This window comes from Nyctereutes procyonoides, unplaced genomic scaffold, assembly GCF_905146905.1.
Source record: "Nyctereutes procyonoides isolate TBG_1078 unplaced genomic scaffold, NYPRO_anot_genome, whole genome shotgun sequence".
Lineage (NCBI taxonomy): Eukaryota > Metazoa > Chordata > Mammalia > Carnivora > Canidae > Nyctereutes > Nyctereutes procyonoides.
The window spans coordinates 15,459,077-15,478,313 of NW_026575042.1; the positions used below are offsets into that span (position 1 = coordinate 15,459,077).

The following is a 19,237-nucleotide window of genomic DNA, read 5'->3' on the forward strand; positions in this document are numbered from 1 at the left end:
GCAAGTACCATAATCGGGCAAATTGCATACACATTCCCTAATCAACTGCAACCGGCTCTTTACAAGAAGAAAAAACTGAAACCCAAAAATGATAGCAAATTGTCAGAATCAAGTTTTTACAATCACTCTTTCCCATTACTTCAGATAATACATAAAAGCAAACAAACATTAAGAGTTCTCTATGAAAAGAAATGTTAAAAGTTTCTCAATTCCCTTTTGTTAATTAATGAATATTTGAGTGTATATTTTCAAATGTACAGACCCTGTGCAATAGGTCCACAATCCATTCAACCTTATTTGGTGCTCTGATACATATTTCCCTCTGATACATTCTTAAGAATATATTCATGTCAACAGGATTTATTCTTTGAGGTTTTTATCACCAGGTGTCATCCTGTGCTAGAAAGGTTAAAAAGAGAAATTCAATGAAAGAGAAGTTCACTTTTAAAGTTAAGCAAAACAGACAGGTTTTGTAATGCAGATATACATTTCTTAAATTGAACTAAGAAAGGGTTGTAGAGGTTAAGGTTTGATGGATTCTCACTCTAACACTAGCACCTGAACCCAGTGCCAAGCACCATGCTTCAGACTAAGATCACAAAGGAGAAATACCCCACCAGGCTGTGAAATATTTCTGAACAGTGAACCTAGCCTTTTGAATCATGTCAATTGCCAGGTTCAAGAGACAGTCTGATTCCAATGTAAGGTTGTGGCCTCAACTTCACAATGAAAGGTCTGGACCTGATGACTTCAAAGTTCCTCTCAGTTTCATAAAATTCTCTACTTCTGTTTCCTAGTGAATGAACAAACCAACAGCAGGTAATGTGCTCAGAAAAGCCAATGAGTCTCCATTTAGGCAGGACTGTTGGCTGTTTAGAGGACCGACCATTTGGCAGTGGCAGTGGTAGCAGATTTATCGTGGCCCATGGTTGCTCCCCCTTCCTCCCCAGAGTTAAGAACTGGGCTTTCCCAACATCCAATGAGATGATTAGAATCCTGGAGAGAGATTCAACCTAAATCAATTCACATGAGGCTGATGTATCAATAAGAAGGCTAGTTTATCAATAGACAACAGATATTCTTATGATTAGCATATTCACCATTTGCAGAAATAAAAACACAAGCAGTTGTCTAATAAAATGCAATTTAAAAATAGGGAAAGGGAGAGACAAAAAGATTCCCCAGATCAGTATGAGGCATGATGAAGCACCCCAATCACATAGCAGAAACCCCTTTTCAACAATGTTTGGTTTTCAGGAGTCAAAGTTCCTCTTCCTTGGACGGGGCAGACCATATCTGACTCCTTTCTTTCCTTTCCTTGCCTTTTCTTTTTTTTTCTTGTTTTCTTTTCTTTTCTTTCTTTTTAAACACTCTTTCCTAAGATCACTTGAAAAGTCACTGCTTAAACTGATGTTCATATACTCAGGAATATATTGTTTTTCAGCATGTACTGTTAAAATAAGTTAATTTTCAATCTGCTAAGGAAAACTAATTTTTCTTTTTGCTAAGATCCTGGGACATCTCACTCTGCTCCCTTTGAAGTCTCTTTCTAACATTATCATGAGAGTCTCATTCTAGTATCAAGAGAGGTAAGCCATAAAAACAATCTTAATTATTTAAATTATAGGCAAATCAAAATCCCAATAAATAGCTATGTAGTAGATAGCAATAGCTGGAAAAAGCCACCATCACTAAATTCCAACAGTACTTGGTGATGTAGTCAGATGCATCTTTGTGAAGGGAGGTTAATGGTAAATGAAAATGGCCTCTAAAGTCATGTTTCCTAGAACAATATTATTCAACCTGTGGTCTATAGACTAGTAGCATTAGCATCCCTTTGGAGATCATAAGCTATATTTCTTGGGCCCCACCCCAAACCTATTCAGTTAGAACCTCAAGAAAAAAAAATACCCACCATTTGCTTCAACGTGAATAGAACTGGAGGGTATTATGCTGAATGAAGTAAGTCAATTGAAGAAGGACAAATATTATATGGTTTTAATCATAAGGGGAATATAAGAAAAAGTAAAAGGGAACAAAGGGGAAAGGAGAGAAAATGAGTGGGAAATTATCAGAGCATGAGAGACTCCTAACTCTGGAAAACGAACAAGAGTAGTGGAAGAGGAGGTGGGTCGGGGGTTGGGGTGACTGGGTGACAGGCACTGAGGGGGGCACTTGAAGGGATGAGCACTGGGGTTATGCTATATGTTGGCAAATTGAACTCCAATAAAAGATATACAAAAAGATTAAAAAATAAACAAAAACCAAAACATAAATCTCTGTCTTAACAAGTCCTCCTGAGGATTCCATGCCAACATTTGAGAACCAGTACCCTAAAATACAACTCAAGAATGGAAATTTCATATCCATTGAATATGTACTTTATGTTGGCTAATTGAATTTAAATAAAAAATAAAATAACCAATTGGTAAAATTTTTAAAAATAAATTAAAATAAAGCATAGAAACAAGCACACAAAAAATGAAACATATCTACTTGTCTCATCTAAACGAAACTTTTCAAAGATTTTTTAGAATTTATTTATTCATGAGAGACACAGAGAAAGAAAGAGAGAGGCAGAGATGTAGGCAGAGGGAGAAGCAGGCTCCCTGCAGGGAGCCCGACGCGGGACTTGATCCCAGGACTCGATCCCGGGACTCGATCCCGGGACTCCAGGATCACGCCCTGGGCCAAACGCAATGCTAAATCGCTGAGCTACTCAGGCTGCCCTAAATAAAACTTCAAAAATGGGTCCACACAAAAGGATCCCTAGGACAAAACAGGAAATGCACAGCATGGGACAATTGCATGCAAAGATAAAATTGCCCTGGAAAAGAAAAGTTCAGACTTTAAGACAGGTTAAACTTTCTTCAAGCCAAGTTCTCTAAACTCTCTGAGGTTTGTCACTCAAATACTCTTGCTAGTGACTAATTCTTTTCTTGACATTTGAAAGAGCCCCATCATGTTGAGGACAATCTTAAACCCTAAGTAAAGAAACACAGGGCGCAGATAGGATGGGTGAGTGCAGCATTTTCTGTCATCTGCTCCACAGTGGACGCTTTGTCCTCACTCTAGGTGACCTCATCCACACTTTGCACTTCAAATATCACCTGCATGTATTTGATACTTAAATCTCTCTTTTTGCCATTGGATTCAGATTTTTAGTTCTTTCTCCTCACTGAAAGCACATCTTAATGTGGGTGTCCTACTACATCTCAAAATCATCATATCTGAAAGAAGATCATTATCTTTATCATCAGATGATTCTCAGGCACCTTCCTCCAGTCTTACTGGCCTTTCTCCGGGTCCCCGATGTTCTGTGCCTTCCTATCTATGCCCACTCTGGTTTAGATCAACTTCCCAAATGCAACCTTTCTGCTCTAGGGCATCTTGCAGAATACTGGTAATCAATTCAAAGCATTTCTTTCTCTTGTATGTTACTTCTCTCGCAATTAAACAGCTTTCAAAGGCTTTCTTCTACTAACTACATCAAAATCCTTACTTATTTGCTTGGGTCCCTCTTAATTTGTATTATTTTTTGGAAACAACTTAATTCCCAATGTTAATTACTTGTAACGATCATCACTTAATATTCAAAAGCATTTTAAAAAGCCTATAACTCCAAAAACCCAGATAAAAATATTCTTTTTTTTTATTTTTTTAGGAAATAAACACAGACATAAGCATACACATGCACATACATGCATATACAGATTTTAAAGATAGGTTTGGAACCACATTATAACAATTTTTTTTAACACTGTTTTATAGCTTGTTTTAAAACCTAACAATATGTCATTTCCTCTAGTCAATATATCCATATTCATTGATTCCGTGGCTGCAGAGTGGTTCTTTTGAAAGTGATATAACATTGTTTACTGAATGTACTCATTATTGATGGACATTTAGATTGCTGACAATCTTCTCTATTAAAAGCAGTGCTGCAATAAGCACCTTTGTGCATATATACTTTAACCTTAGCTGATATTTCTGGAACAGGACTTGCTACAATATAGGGCATGTACATATTTAAAGTCTTTGATACATTATTTCAAACTGAGGCTTAAAATCTCTAACTGTTAATACTCCCCTGATTATGACCAGCGTGTGGGAGTGGTTATCTCCTGATACCTCAGCCTACTCTAGTTATTAGAAAATATTTAAACTTTAAAAAATCTAGCTGGTGATAATAATGTCTTATTTTAGTCTCATTTCTTTGATCATTAGTGAATGTTTAATAGCTATTTCAATTTCTTCATTTCTGAATTTTTGTCCCTTCTATTATTGAAGTACTTTTTTTTTTTCCTATTGAGTGTTAGGAACATATTTTATACCTAGAGTATTAATCCTTTTGTGGATTATGTTAGGAACATATTTTATACCTAGAGTATTAATCCTTTTATGCTGCAAACCTTTTTTTTTTTTTTTACAAGACTGTTTATTTGCTTGTTATTGTATATTATGGTAGGGTCTTGCTGGCTGAAGACTTAAAAATATTTCTCTGGTCAAAATGCAGGAATTTCCTAAAAACAATAAAGAATTTGAAATCTGTCATTATTTTGACTTTTGGTTTATGCCTTTGGAATGAAGCTTATTCCCTGTACAAAGATTAAATAATTATTCACTTTTTTTTCTTTTCTTTCCTGACTTCTTAAAGCTTTTCAGTAATTGCTACACTCTTGCTGTCCAAACTGTTTGCTCTCTTCTCTTCCAGCTAAGTCTCTTTTCTCTTCTCCTGTCCACCCCCCTCCACTTCCAACAGCATGTCTATGTTAGGTTCCTATCTTATTCTAGCAGGAATACTTTCCCATCCTTCCCCAGCTTTAACCAATATGTCCAGTGTCCAATTCTTTTTTCTACCTCAAGACTGACCCAAGACTCTCTTCCTTCATGGCTATTCTTGCCCAAACATCTCTTCTCTTCACTTCAAGTCAATATGACACAATTTGGCATTTAATTACTCCCTCTGTGGCATGCATATCCTCTGTTTCCTCAAATAAATTATCAACTTTTACAGAGCAAGAATAATACCATAATCTCCTTCTTTCTTGTCCAAACCACCCTATCCAGTGCCTACCTAAGAGAGAGCTCCGTGAACATGCACTGATTGATATATTTTATTTCACGTTCTGAAATTCCAAGTTCCAAATCCCTTCTTAATAACTATCCAATATGAAATAAATGGACACAATGCTGGACTGCAAGATATTGTAATTCAACACAGTGCACAAACACTGAAAAATCTCATTTCCCTCTTTTGCAAAACTCCTTCAGATGAAAAATATACAAAAGTATAGGAGAGAGCAGATGTGCTCAGTCACCTGTTTTGGTTTGGTTTGGTTTTGGGGTTTTTTTAGTTGAGTCAACGTTGACATGAAAGTAAACACGTGAATAAGTAAGAAGCAAGCAGATACTTTACAGGAGAAAAAAACAAAACAAAACAAACAAACGCCGAGAACCTTGAGGCAAATTTTCAGCTTTATATTTTTTCCTAGTTTTATGTCAGTATCTTTAGAATCAAAGGTGAAATATTGGGGCACCTGGGTGGCTCTGGCCTTTGGCTCAGGTCATGATCCCAGGATCCTGGGATGGAGCCCACATAGGGGTTCCCTGCTCTGTGGGGAACCTGCTTCTCCCTCTCTCTCTGGCTCTCCCCCTACTTGCACTCATGCTATCTCTCTCTCTCTCTTCCTTCCCCCGCCGTCAAATAAATAAGTAAAATCTTACCAAAAAGTGAAATACCGTTTTGAAAGTAAAAAGTAAAAAAGAAAACTATAAGAGAAACACAGATAAATATGGAGTAGGTTTCATTATACTTTCCTGAAAATATGAAAATTATTTTTAAAGACTCTATTTACTTATTCATGACAGACACAGAGAGAGGCAGAGACATAGGCAGTCTTGCATCCCAAGATGCAAGGACCTCAGGATCATGACCTGAGCCAAAGGCAGACATTTAGCCACTAAGCCATCGAGGTGCCCTGAAAATCTGAAAATTATAAAATCAATTAAAGGATGTTTAGAGAGTGAGGCCATCCATTCTTTACTCAGTAAATGTTGACTAGCACTTACTATGTACAAGTCCATGTTGTAGGACCAGAAGGCAACATAAAAAAGAAACAGACAAGATTCTTTACTCTGGCAGTTAGTGGGATACACCAAAGGAAAGGAAAAAGTAGTTAAGTGTCTGAAGAGTGTCTGTAAGTGAAGAGTTCAGGATACGGAACAGTAACTCCCACGTAGTTAACTAACTGAACACCTACTATATGCCAGACAAGGATTAAGGGTAACATAGCTTGAAGATCCTTGAGATGGCCTTTGTTTTTGAGCATGCAATGCTTCGAAAGAGTAGCCATGATAGCTAGAAGAAGATTAACAGAGGGGACAAATCAAAGTCTAGTTAATGCTACATGTGAATAAGTTTGAAAGATTTTTGAAAACTCAATGTCAGCTGGAGAAACTAAAACAAAACTCAACCCTTTCATTCCCCAATGAATAACCTCGAAATTATCTAGTTAGAACCCGATACCACACCCAGAGCGCGTGCTGGCCTCACTGAAAGCATTTTTAAGCATGAGGTTTAGCTCTAGGGAAGGAAGAGCTGACACTCTATAAGCTGGCTGTAAGAAAATAACACCCCATTCCCTCCTCTAATTTAGTTACTTTAGGGAACAAAAGGCATCCTGGGAACTTAAATGAGGAAAGCGCAAGTATTGTGAAATGCAGCAATGTAAAAACCAGACAATTTCCCAATAGATTCATCTCAGACTGCAGGGTGAGTTTTCTATGGAGCACTGAGACAGACTTGCATTGCTTTCCAAAATAAAACAACAATAAAAAAGAAAAATTCATGTGAGAAGTATGAGAAATATTGAAAGTGGATCTCTCTACATGATTTCAATCCAGCTGATTGCAGAGATGGATGCCAGAGAAGCATAATGGAAGTGCAAAGAAATGTTTCAATGAATAGCATTGATCTGAGCTATCAAAAGGATTCGTACTCCATTATACTCATGTATGGAGTCAATTCTGAGTCTTTCAGTCACCCTCTCCTTACCATTATCACTAATAACAATCTCTTGGAGTTAATAGTTCTTATTTATATTTTATCATCTTCATAATATGTTAATATATTGGCATTCTTTACAGAACACTGAAACACGTCACTACCAGTCTAATATCGATCATCAAGACATCTGATCGAATAACTAAATATTCCTGCGGTGGAAAGCACTGGCAGGAAACTGAAATATGAAAAGGTAAGGAAACCCTGGGGAAATGACATTAAAGCAACTTCTAGAACAAAAGCTGGGCCTTCCAGAACCATGCTTAACACACTGAGTCTTTTCACCTAACCAAAGTGCTACTGTCATTTCTGATTATTAAATTCCTTTCCTAGACTTTGTTAAAATGCTTCTGCTTGTACTAAATCTATATGAAGTATGGTACACTGTTGGTTTTTAAACATGGGTGAAAAATGGTGAGATTTCTAGTTGTAAAATGGGAAAATGCTGAATTGGCTCTAGTATATTGAACTAAGCTCCGTATCCCACCTCACATATATCAAAGTAAGAGAAAAAAAAATCATCTTGGCAGGTTCATGTTTAGGAAAAGTCCTCAAATTGCCAAAGTGGTACATGAAGCTTGGCCATCAGACTTTGAAATGTGTGCTTAGTTCTGTGAAATGTGACTATGTGAGAAAATTAAGCATTATTGGAAATACGTGTCCTTGGTCTAATTTTTTGTATACAAAGAAGAAACTCTTGAAGCTTTATGGTCTACTATCTTCTACACAGATTATAGTTAGTAAATATTTCTAGATAGAGCCAGTATGGCATTTTCTACAGGTAAACTTTTGCTTTATTCTTTATTTTGCCATATTTTGACTTGATCAATTGGAAGTAAGAAACAGGACAAGTCAAAGGAAAATGAAATAAAATTAGATTTCACATAGGTTCATTAGATTTTTCCAAAGATACTTTTTCCGGCTCAATTAATGTACCATGACATTTCCCCTATGGTCAAGTAGCACCAAACACATCTGACAGATAAGGGTATCACAAAATATAGTTAGTAGTATTCCCAAGATAATAATGTACAAAGAAAAGGGTTTGATGCCCAAACCCTTGAGACACAAAATATTTGTTCTAGGATAAAAATCCCTCAGTGAGATTATAATCAGTTGGGAAGATCTAGGCTGCTGGAAGCTGTCCTTGCCTGCTGTTGTTCCTTCAACTTGGTATATGAGGTGGCAGACAAAGTCAGCCTGAAACAGTGATGTCCACGTAAAATGGCTGATCAACGCTGAAACAGTAGCACCTCTGACCCCAAGCACCTGTTGGGATCCCAATAAAGGTGTCACAAAGAAATTAAGACATTTCTGTTTCTGCCAAATGTGAGATGTTTCCTCTCAGCTCAAACCTCAATTAGAAAGCTCACCTTTTCACCAAAGGAGCACACCACAGCCCTTATCACCAAAACACAAAGGGAAAGATGGATCCTGCAGGATGCAGAGTCAGGTGTAGGAATCCAGGTATAAAGGACAATCCTCGTGTAAGAGGAAACTTATCAAGGCCTGTCTCAGTGTTTAAAGAAACTATTTAGAGGGAATAACACCTCCTTAAAAAAATCATTGACTCTATCTTATATTTAAATGAGTACCTTGTACATATACTCCAGCATGATTCATAATGGCAAAATAGCGGCAAAAAGAAATAAATGCCCATCAATGGGTATCACCTGCATAGTACCTGGTACAAATGCACTAAGAACAGTTATCCTGAAAATAAACAAGATATATGTCTAATGACTTGGTGAAGATGTCACAAAGTATTTTTATTGAGAAAAGGAGTAAAATAATCTGTTCAGTATGATCCCATATATCATAGATCTGATTTTATGTTTGTGCAGACATAAAGAATACTGTAGAAGGACACATATGATTTTATTTATTTTTTTTAAGATTTTATTTATTTATTTGAGACAGAATAAGAGAGAGAGCACAAGCAGGGAGGAAAATCATAAGGAGAGGGAGAAGCAGACTTCTCACTGAGCAGGGAGACCAATGCAGGGCTCAATCCCAGGATCCTGGGATCATGACCTGAGCAGAAGGCAGACGCTTAACCAACTGAGCCACCCAGATGCCCCAATCCACAAGATTTTATTATTAATATTGGTTCTTTCTTAGAGTTCTGACAGAACAGTGTGTTGTCCTGAAGGAGATTACTAATATTCTTTATACATCTTGAATTGTTTCACTAGACGCAATGAGTAAATGAGTAGGATTACCTTGCGATAGAAAAATTTACTAAGTGTTGAGGAATTACATATATAGAAACTATAATTTGTAAAAATGGTAATAAGAACCTTGATGCAAAAAAGGAACATGATAGAGAAAAAAAAATGCAGAACAAACATACGAGAATCAGTACAACTCGGAAAAATCAAGAGGCATCCAAACCAAAAACACAGTCTGTTCCCTTAGCCACAACTAGGTTACTGTTTTCATATATTCCTTGGTGAGAAAGGCTTTGAAATTTCCATCAGAATCATATCTTGTATCATCTGTCATTACTTTAGATGTGTGTTTATACCTGCTTAGTTAATTGTATAGGGAAGGTATATAGACTTCTCTTTTCAAAATAGGAATCCCATCATTCTTGCCTCACATTCAAAGTGGTCTTTCCAAGTTTTTGAGTTAAAAAAAATCCATGTCAGTATTGTTGTAGACCATTATGCGGCATGGGTAGATGACATACAGGTAATAGACTCAAGAACCCCTGGGGAGCAAAGCAGACAAAGGGATGGGCCTAATGCTCAACCTGTCTCCCAGCTCCTTAGCTAAGTTCAACTCCTGATATGTCCAATTCTCTGCCAACCCAAGAAAGGAAGCCACATATACAAGCTGATATTTTTGGCAATTGCTCAGGAATGGCCTCTGTCATTCCCTCCAAACCACCATCACTACCATTTAGTCCTGACCTACTTGCTTACTCTCATCCTCAAGTTCCAAATACTGGCTACTTAGATGTCTTTGAAATCCACTCTGCCCCTCCCTGAGTTGGCATATGTTCTGATGCTCTTGCCAGCATCTTGGAATGAAATGCTGTGGCAGTAGTTCTTTGCTTTGCCTTTTTTTTTTTCTTTTTTTTTCTTGCCCCTCCCCACTCCTTTCCTTTTTTTCTTCTTTTCTTTTTCAATTACAGTTTCTGACTTAGTTCACCTCTGCTATCATAGTGTGTTCCATTAGCTAGTGACATAAACCAACAGCAGCCAACAGTCCTAGGGTACCTTGGCCCACATGTTTCAGGAAGGAAAGGTGAGACGGAGAGATTGTCTCACCCTGTATATATAAAGAAAAGTACTTTAACAAGACTTACTTCTGGTTTACAAGATGCCCTTTTACATAAAGCACCATAGAGATAAAGATGACGTTAAACAAGTCTGGTTTGAAAAATCACTGCTTTCCAAAATTAATTAATTAATTGATTTAAAAAAATAATATATAAAACTTAAAAATCACTGCTTTTAGCAATGCTCAAATGTGCAAGACACTGAACAGCACAAATTAATACATTCTGAAAACCTTTCATTACGCACTCAGTCCGCATCAGGCACTCAATTGGATACTGCAGGACACTCATAGATGAAGACCTCATGGTCCTAGACCACAAGGGGTTCACAGACCAACTCTGACACAAATATGATCCTGAGGAATAAAAGTATGTTCAAAAAGCCAAAAATAAATTTATGTGACAAAGCACAAAAGGAAGAAAGTTAAAACCCAATCCTACTCTACTTTAGAAAGAAGCAGGGGGGCAGGATTATAACTACAAAGATAAGAGGGGACTGGAAATTAAGAGAATAAGAAGGAGGATACAGAAGTTTAGGAACTAAAAGCAAGGAGGCAGGGGCACATGAGTGCCTCAGAGGTTGGGTGCCTGCCTTCTTGGTTCAGGGCATGATCCTAGATCCCGGGGTCCTGGGATGGAGTCCCCCATCAGGCTCCCTTCAGGGAGATTGCTTCTCCCTCTGCCTATGTCTCTGCCTCTCTCTCTGTGTCTCTCATAAATAAATAAATAAATAAAAATCTTTTAAAGAATAATAAAAGCAAGCAGGCAAAGTAATGCAAATCCATAGCTGAAAACTTGAGGAAAGGAGCAGGCAGGTAAGCAGGAAAGAGCAAATGGAGTAGAAGCTGTGGTATAGAAAGAAAAGAATTTGTTCCCCCAGGAAGAGTGATGTGGGTAAGGCAGGGAGATGCAGGCACTTGGGACAGCCATCCAAAATGGAATAAAGATGGGGAAGTGAGGAAAATGAACATGGCAGGAACGAGGGACCATGACTAAGAATAATAGCTAACCTTGGGCCTCTATTAACACACATTCTTCAATGACCATGTTGAAATCCAGACCCTCTGTTCACCAGGACACACCCTCTAACACACACATGTGCCAGGAGTCCGGAGCATTGAGATGCATTTGCACACACATCCTCAGTTCAGCTACTCCGTGGATCCTTTCATCACGCCGGATGGCCTGCGAACAGTATGGCTCTATGGTGAGCACTTTGCATTTGCTCAACCCTCACGCCCATATAGTTTCGCCAGTTTTATCATGTATGCTGTGATATTGCCCTCTCAAAGCCAGATCCTTTCTCCCTGGAACAACATAGCTTCACTCATTATTATATTTTTAAGCATGTGTGGATTTTATATGAATATTTTACATAGAGAAATTCCAAAATACGTGTTAAAATTTGATTCCAGAGACTTTCCGAAAACCACTCCTCTTTCCAATCAAAAGCATCAAGAAAGCTTTTATCCAGATTCTCTCTGAGAACTACTGATAGGAAGTCAGAACAAATAAAGCAAGTGCTGGAGGTTACCAAGTGCCTCAACGTATGAAAAACTCCAACAAAGCACTAAGTTTGTCTTCACAAGCATTGATTTTTTTTCCACAAGATACCAAAAGCCTCAACTATATGACTCCTCCATACAAAGTTCTATATTCACGTTAAAATTTTCCCCAAAGATGGTTCTTCAATTTGTAAATTATATTTCCTTTGCCAGGTAGCTCTTATTGTTTGCCTTTGTAAAGGAAAACAAACAGCCAAATTCCAGAAATTTGAAAAGTGGAATAAGATGCTGGCCTTTCTATTTTCTGTTTCTTCTTCTCTTTGTTTTACCTTTCTTGGTACTTCTCATAAGTCACCTCTTAAATTAAAACTGTAGAACAGCCATTTTTTTCTACCATGCTATTGACAGTCTCATCACTAAAAGCTTTGAAGATCATTAGAATTTCTGCTGTATAAATATTATTATATTATTTGAGAAAAATAGAGTCAATTGATCAAAATTTCTAAAAAATGTTATCAAAAACAGGGAAAAGAGAATAGATACCTAAACTTGTATAATATCAGTATATCTTGGGTCATGGGAAGAGACTATATTTTTAAAAGAAAGGGAAATTATCAGTTATCCTATTTTAGTGAGGCTTGTCTATTTTGCTATCAACATAGAAAGAAAGAAAGAAAGAAAGAAAGAAAGAAAGAAAGAAAGAAAGAAAGAAAGAGAAAAGGAGGGAGGGAGGGAGGGAGGGAGGAAGGAAGGAAGGAAGGAAGGAAGGAAGGAAGGAAAAAAAGAAAGAAGGAAAAAAAAGAAAGAAAGAAAGAAAGAAAGAAAGAAAGAAAGAAAGAAGAAAGAAGAAAGAAAAAGAAAAAAGAAAGAAAAAAGAAAGAAAGAAAGAAAGAAAGAAAGAAAGAAAGAAAGAAAGAAAAAACCTGCAAAGAACAGGTATATGTCACTTTGCCCCTTCAAATTCCCCTTGGTCATTTAGACTCAGAGAAAATCAGAACCACTGAAATAATCCTTAAAGTTTCCAGAAGCGTGTGAGTGTGTTATGTGTGAGAGAGACAAATCAAAACTGATTCATTGAATTTGCTGATGAAATTCAGTGAGATCTGGCTAGAGAGCTGGGAAGAAAAATTGAGTAATTAGGTAGAGAACCAAAACACTGGGTGATTATGAGACTTCTCCCTGGAAGACTGGGGGAGCGAGTGGATTTTTAGGTACAAGTGTATGGGTGAATATAGAGAAAGAAAACAAAAACAAAAACACCTCCTTTTTAAGATTAAGTTGGAAGAAAATGATCATGCCGTGAGCCTGGGATCCTGACTGTCTTGTATCACTGGGACAAGAATGAGTATGAAGGAAGCCCTCACATGAGGCTCAGGACTGGAGAAACAATATCTTCAGGGTGCCCCACAGTTCTGCAAGTAATGGTAGGTCTGGTTGGAGTGTGCATACTTATAGTTACATGTATTCTTTAAGGGATACATGTATTCAAGAGAAGTGATTCTGGGTAAATAACCATGGACACTGAGGAACACAAGGAGGTGGCAGTTTTAATACATGCAACAAATCCATGACCCGATTTACAAACAGAAGAATTTAGAAAGATTATGCCATAAAGTACATATCATGCCATTGACTTGCCTCCTGTCTCTACCCCTAAGCTGGAAGTCCAGGGAAACACCTGTTACATTCGAGCTCTCTCTCTCTCTCTCTCTCTCTTTTTTTTTTTTTTTTATTTCCAATTGGTAAACAATTCCACCAATTGCACAATGAAAAAATTCTGTGAGCCTGGCACCCAGATCTGGATCTCTCAGTTGCTCTTGCTGCCAAAGGTCAATCCAATGTGTCTGCTTTTGACATATTTTAGCCAAAGAATGTTAATGACATTTTCCGAAACGCTGTGCTGTTCCACCATGTGTCCCGCCCCGGAAATTTGGGATTTCTAAAATACAGAGATATCTTAAATGCCAAAAAGCCACAATAGGTAGAGATATGGCCAGCTTTGTAAGCTTTCTGACCATTTTAGGAACCCACAAAAACACTGACAAGATGAAAAAAACGCACTGCCTCCAAACCAAAGAGAAAACAGTGAAACTAAAAGCGATAAACGTTTGCATATCAACAAAACAACTCACTGTCAACTTTACTCATCGTTCTATTTAGTCCCTTGATAATCTTTGCAACTCAAGAAATTCTGTGCATTAGATTTTTTTTCACATTGCAAGAACACCCTCATATGCAAGATGACGGCCCAAAATTCACAGGCACAGATAAATGAATTTACTTGCACTCGAAGAGTTTTGGCAGCAAAATTATAAAAGCTCTTTAGATATTTTGTTGCAAGAAAAAAAATTCTAATTCGATGTGTAAGATGAATGCATATTAATATTTTGTTAGTTTGTGGGATGGGAGCTACTAAGACAAAAATATGAAGGTTTTAAAATGACCCATCACTACTCCCATTGCTAAAAGAAGTCACTAAACTTGTAGAGAAATTTTTCCATGTTCATTGACCTATCTCTTCTGATTTTTTTTTCCTTATCTTTTTCCAGCTTATTAACAAAGTTAAACACAAGAACAAGAACAAGCCAGGAAGGGAAAATCTGCCATTGTTAACACGAAGTCTAGTTGTCCTAATAATAATAATGTTTAAAAGCAGTGGTTAATTTTTTGGAATAACTTTTAAAAAGGACATCAAAATTTTATGCATTTTCAGAATTCCCTGCCTTATACTGAAACACAACATCCTTATTTCAAATGGTTCAGTTTGAATTGGTATGCACAACTATGGACAAGAGGCCTAGGGGCCGAAAGCCAAGACCAAGGGTAATTCGGGAGCTGTCACAACCCTTCCAGGGACGAGCACCAAGTCAAAAAAAAAAAAAAAATGTTTTTCTCATCTTTTGAGAAGAGGTGAAGAAATGAAACATTGTAAGTATGTCAGATGGGTTTTTTGTATGATACACTAGAAAACAATCTCTGAAATTTTATTCCAAGCTTTGTACACACTCCTTCAAATACTTCATCCACTCAAAACTAGCTAGGAGCTTAAAAGTATATTTGCTTGAATACTAAGTTACCTCAACATGAGCTATAGTCAGGGTGCCACCACCCAATTTGTGTGAGTGATAAGTTTTAAAAGGGGCAATATGAGAGTTTACAGACATCGATAATAGCTTCAAATATGACTCACATATGTAAGGAAAGCTTTTAAGGTATCTTAACCGGTTCCAGAAACCCAGATAGTTAGCATTCTGTTTTCCATTTTCGTTTTCATTAAATCGTCATCAATCAGCAATGTGACTAAGATAAATAGACAGCAGTACACGAGATAAAAATAGGAAGACCTCTCAAAAACTCTCCTTAAATTCTATGCATGATTCATATTCAGCTTGAAAACCATTAGTTAAGAATGAAATAGCCAAAGATTCTAGCATATGAAGTGTGATGTATACCAATTTCTTAACCCTACAATATAATGGTAGGAAAGCTAACTCTGAAACAAAGTAAAAATCAGTACCTAAAATAATTAGTACCAATACTTAGAATATAGCAAGATTTATTTTTCTTCCATTGTCTCTTACTTTCCACACAATAAGACAGGACATTATCAGGGTTGCCTTAACTATGTATGTAGTCACGTCTATTTTTTCTATCTGGCTATCATTCATAAAAACAAAATTCAAGGTTCTATTTACTTTCTTTAAAAAATATATTTTATTTATTTATTCATGAGAGACACTGAGAGAGAGAGGCAGAGACACAGGCAGAGAGAGAAGCAGACTTTGTGCAGGGAGCCTGATGTGGGACTGGATCCTGGGACTCCAGGATAATGCCCTGAGCTGAAGGCAGACGCTCAACTGCTGAGCCACCCAAGTGTCCCTCTATTTACTTTCATTAATTTGGCTAACAGAAGCTTTTGGGGGAATAAGAAGGGTACTTAGTGAGAAAAAGAGAGAAAGATAACGGTTGTGCTTATGGGTCCTGGAGAAGTAATTCTCTTCCTCCTATTACTCCATATAGTACAGTTACTATAGTATTCTTTTCTCATGTTTTAAAGGCTACTATTCAGCAATTCAGGGATTTTAAGGATTTGTAACCTCCAGTCAAAATAGCATTTCATCTATCAATTATCATTTCCATATTGGCACTAGCTCCTAGTTTCATTCAAAAACTAGGGTTGTCAGGGCCTTAATGAGGCAATCCTTCTGCCTTCATCACCCCACTGGTTAGGCCAAACATATGCCTACCCATTCAGTTCTGAAACCACCTGCAGAGAGGAAGTTAAATGAAGAAAAGTAAAGCATCACACTGTCACCATCTTTGGATAAGCTCTAATTTTACCCAAAGGAGAAAACTTTAACCACAATAACAAAGCTGGCAATGTCCATGATTAAATGATGCCTGTCATTCTGTCCCACCCCTGGGAGCTGCTCTCCACCCACTCCCAGGTGATGGATGTGTTTCTCTTGGTACACTGGGTTTAGATTGGCAAAGGAAGCAGACAGTTAAATTCATCAAATCACCAGAGTCGGCAAAGCAGTATTTGATCTGCTCTGGAGAAAGGATGGGGACCTGAACAAAACTCATCGATGGCACAAAACCAAGGTCATCTCCCAGTACCACGAAATACATCAAAGCAGGCTCATTTATCTCAAAGTGCGAGTCACAAATGCTAAGCCTGGAAGAGATCTTAGAGAATCTGACCTAGAAACCAATCCATTGACACACAAATCAGAGAACAATAATAAAACAACACAACAATAAAACAAAACCAGAATCCATGTCTCAGCATTTATTATCCATACTCTTGAAATTTGTTATCCATTAGATGTCAATGTTCTGAATTCCAAAGCTATATCCAGTTACTGATTCCACATGGTATATACTTCCTGACCAGTAAATCTACATGAAAAAAATTTAAATGTGAACAAATTTGCTGCTTATATCAACATGAAAATCAAAACAAACAGAATCCAACTTACCTCTGTCAACCCCCTCTTTTTTTTCCTTTTCCAAATTGCTTTTTAATGTCTGAAATTTGAAAACCAACAGCTACTTCTATAGGCTTTTTCAAGGCCCTGAAAACAATGACTTAACTAATAAATCTCTTATTAGTATCCTATAGATTCACAAGCTCAAGAAAACTCAAGATGACAGGTTTCATGAATATTTTCTTTCAAAAACTTTATAGTTTAACCATCCCATGAAAAAAAAATCTCTTTATTATGATATCCTGCTAAAGAGATAGACCCAAAAGTGTGTCCCTTTGTACAAGTATATACTTCTTAACAGTGGCCACAAAGGAGCAATAGGCATATAAAACCAAATACTATATTTTCAAAAATCTGAAAAAAGAATCATACCACAGCCTATTTTGTTCTCCTCATTACCTATCACTCTTTTTTAGGGATAAATGGCCTGATGATTTTCTTACAATAGTTTCACAGATTAAAGTAGCAAAAACATTTTAAATTTTTTTTAAAAAAGCAAAAAAGTTATGATTTCAAAACAGAAATGAGAAATTCACTTTTGTTATTTGAATGTGTGCTGCATGGAAAATCATTATGATCTTTCCACTTGCAATGGTTTCGGACCCTTTGGTAAATATGTGTTTTCTAATTAAACAGTAACTCTCTGTTTAAAATAAAAATTGGTATGATAGGTCCATGTCCATTTTCAAAAAGTGTATTTTTCAATGACATCCAAGATAGTTCAGCATTTTCCCACTACTGCAAAAAATAGCAATGTGTATCCTCAACACAGGTATTACAACACATAAATACACTGTTGCCCTGGCTCTCCCTCTAGTTCCATCTGCTCTCTTGCTGTGCAACAGCTATAGCATAAAAAAGCCTATTCTCACATGCTTTTGATATTACACTATTTAATCACATACAGCTGTGGCTTATGAGACTGTTACAAAACACAACTTTAATGTAGTACTCGAAGCCAATTTTGGATAAACATCAACCATTAACTCCGAATAAGAAGTCCGACACTAAAAAGATTTTCTTTTAAAGGAAAAGACTGGTTTTCTTAGAATTTGGCATGGACATAATTGTGACTGAGCCCTCTCTCTGCCAAAAAGACTGATAATGTCAAAAAGGATTGTGTAAAATCATATTAGTGCAAAAATGAAGCTTTCCAGAATTCCTGGAGCCAGAAAGACCTGAAATGAACTTACATCCTACTTCTCTTCTTTTGCCTCCCTCCCTGCAAATCACCCCTACCTCCAACCCTCTAACAGATTTAATTACTTCAGAGAAATAATTTTGATTTATAATTCTATTGTTCTTTCCCCAAACTGAGAGAAAGCGAAAGGAAACTGTTAGGAAGATACTGTTAGAACAAATTTACGTGAGGTTTCTTTTGAATGAAGAATGATTCTGGAGAGAAAGACAACAACATGAACTTTTTACATATCTCCTCCTTTTAGCTAGGCACTAAACTTAGTACTGTGAAAACAATGACTGCATTATAGAAAAGACAATTCCAAAGATAATTTAATATTGGGGGGGAGTAAAGAAAACAGGACAACTAGAAAGGGAGAGTGGCCCCTTGTTACTATTTTTCTCTTATTCAAAACCAATTAAAATTGGACACATTCTAAAATGAGACAAACAAGATTTATCATAGTTTCATGCTATCATATTCCCCCCTGAAGCGAAAGAAATATTTGGAGTTGTACCTCAAAGTTCTATTGCTGGACGATTTTTAGAAAACCAGTTTTGTATGTTTCAGCCTTTCAAAGGAAAACAGAACTTGGGAGTTTTCAAGGCTGTTTTAAAACTGGCAAGTTACCAACTCCAGCTATCAATGCAAATCTGAGGCAGGAAGTACTAAGGAAATTCTAAACTCTTTCCCTCCCTCTGCAAGATTTTCTACATTTTCATGCGCAAGAAGTATGTTAAGGGGTTGTTCTGTTTTGCTTTTGAAGGATCTGTACATTCACATCTTTGAGAATATCCCTTGCCCTATAGGATCCTCTCTCTTCCTTTCCCTACTCCTTAGTCCTTCGTGTTTCAAGTGTTTGCTCTTTCTATGGCACAATCAGTTGGGCTCTAGCTAGACTTTGAGAGATGGGCAGCTGTCCAGGCTGCAGATGGTTGGAAACTCAGCCTGAAGTCAGTGTGCAATTGATGAATTACTCCCTATACCTGACCCCAACTTCACACCAGGTTCTGAATACAGTCTGAGTACCACCAGCCAGAAAAACTCTGTTGGGTCCCACAGGCTGAAGCCCTTTCTGCAAGAGCTTCAGGGGAAGCGGATTGTCAAAGAAGGGAAAGCAGTAGGCTGATGGAAAAGCAGCATGAGTAGAAACCATGCCCTGGATCGGTAGAAACATCATGACCTGGTCAGGGTAAAGAAATGGAAGAA

The 19,237-nt window shown here is 37.2% G+C and overlaps 1 protein-coding gene across 8 annotated transcripts in view; it reads right to left on the minus strand.

The window, feature by feature from the left end:
- Nucleotides 1–19,237, minus strand: part of RBMS3 (RNA binding motif single stranded interacting protein 3) — a 684,622-nt gene that overhangs the window by 660,954 nt on the left and 4,431 nt on the right. The gene's annotated exons all lie outside the window — the stretch shown is intronic.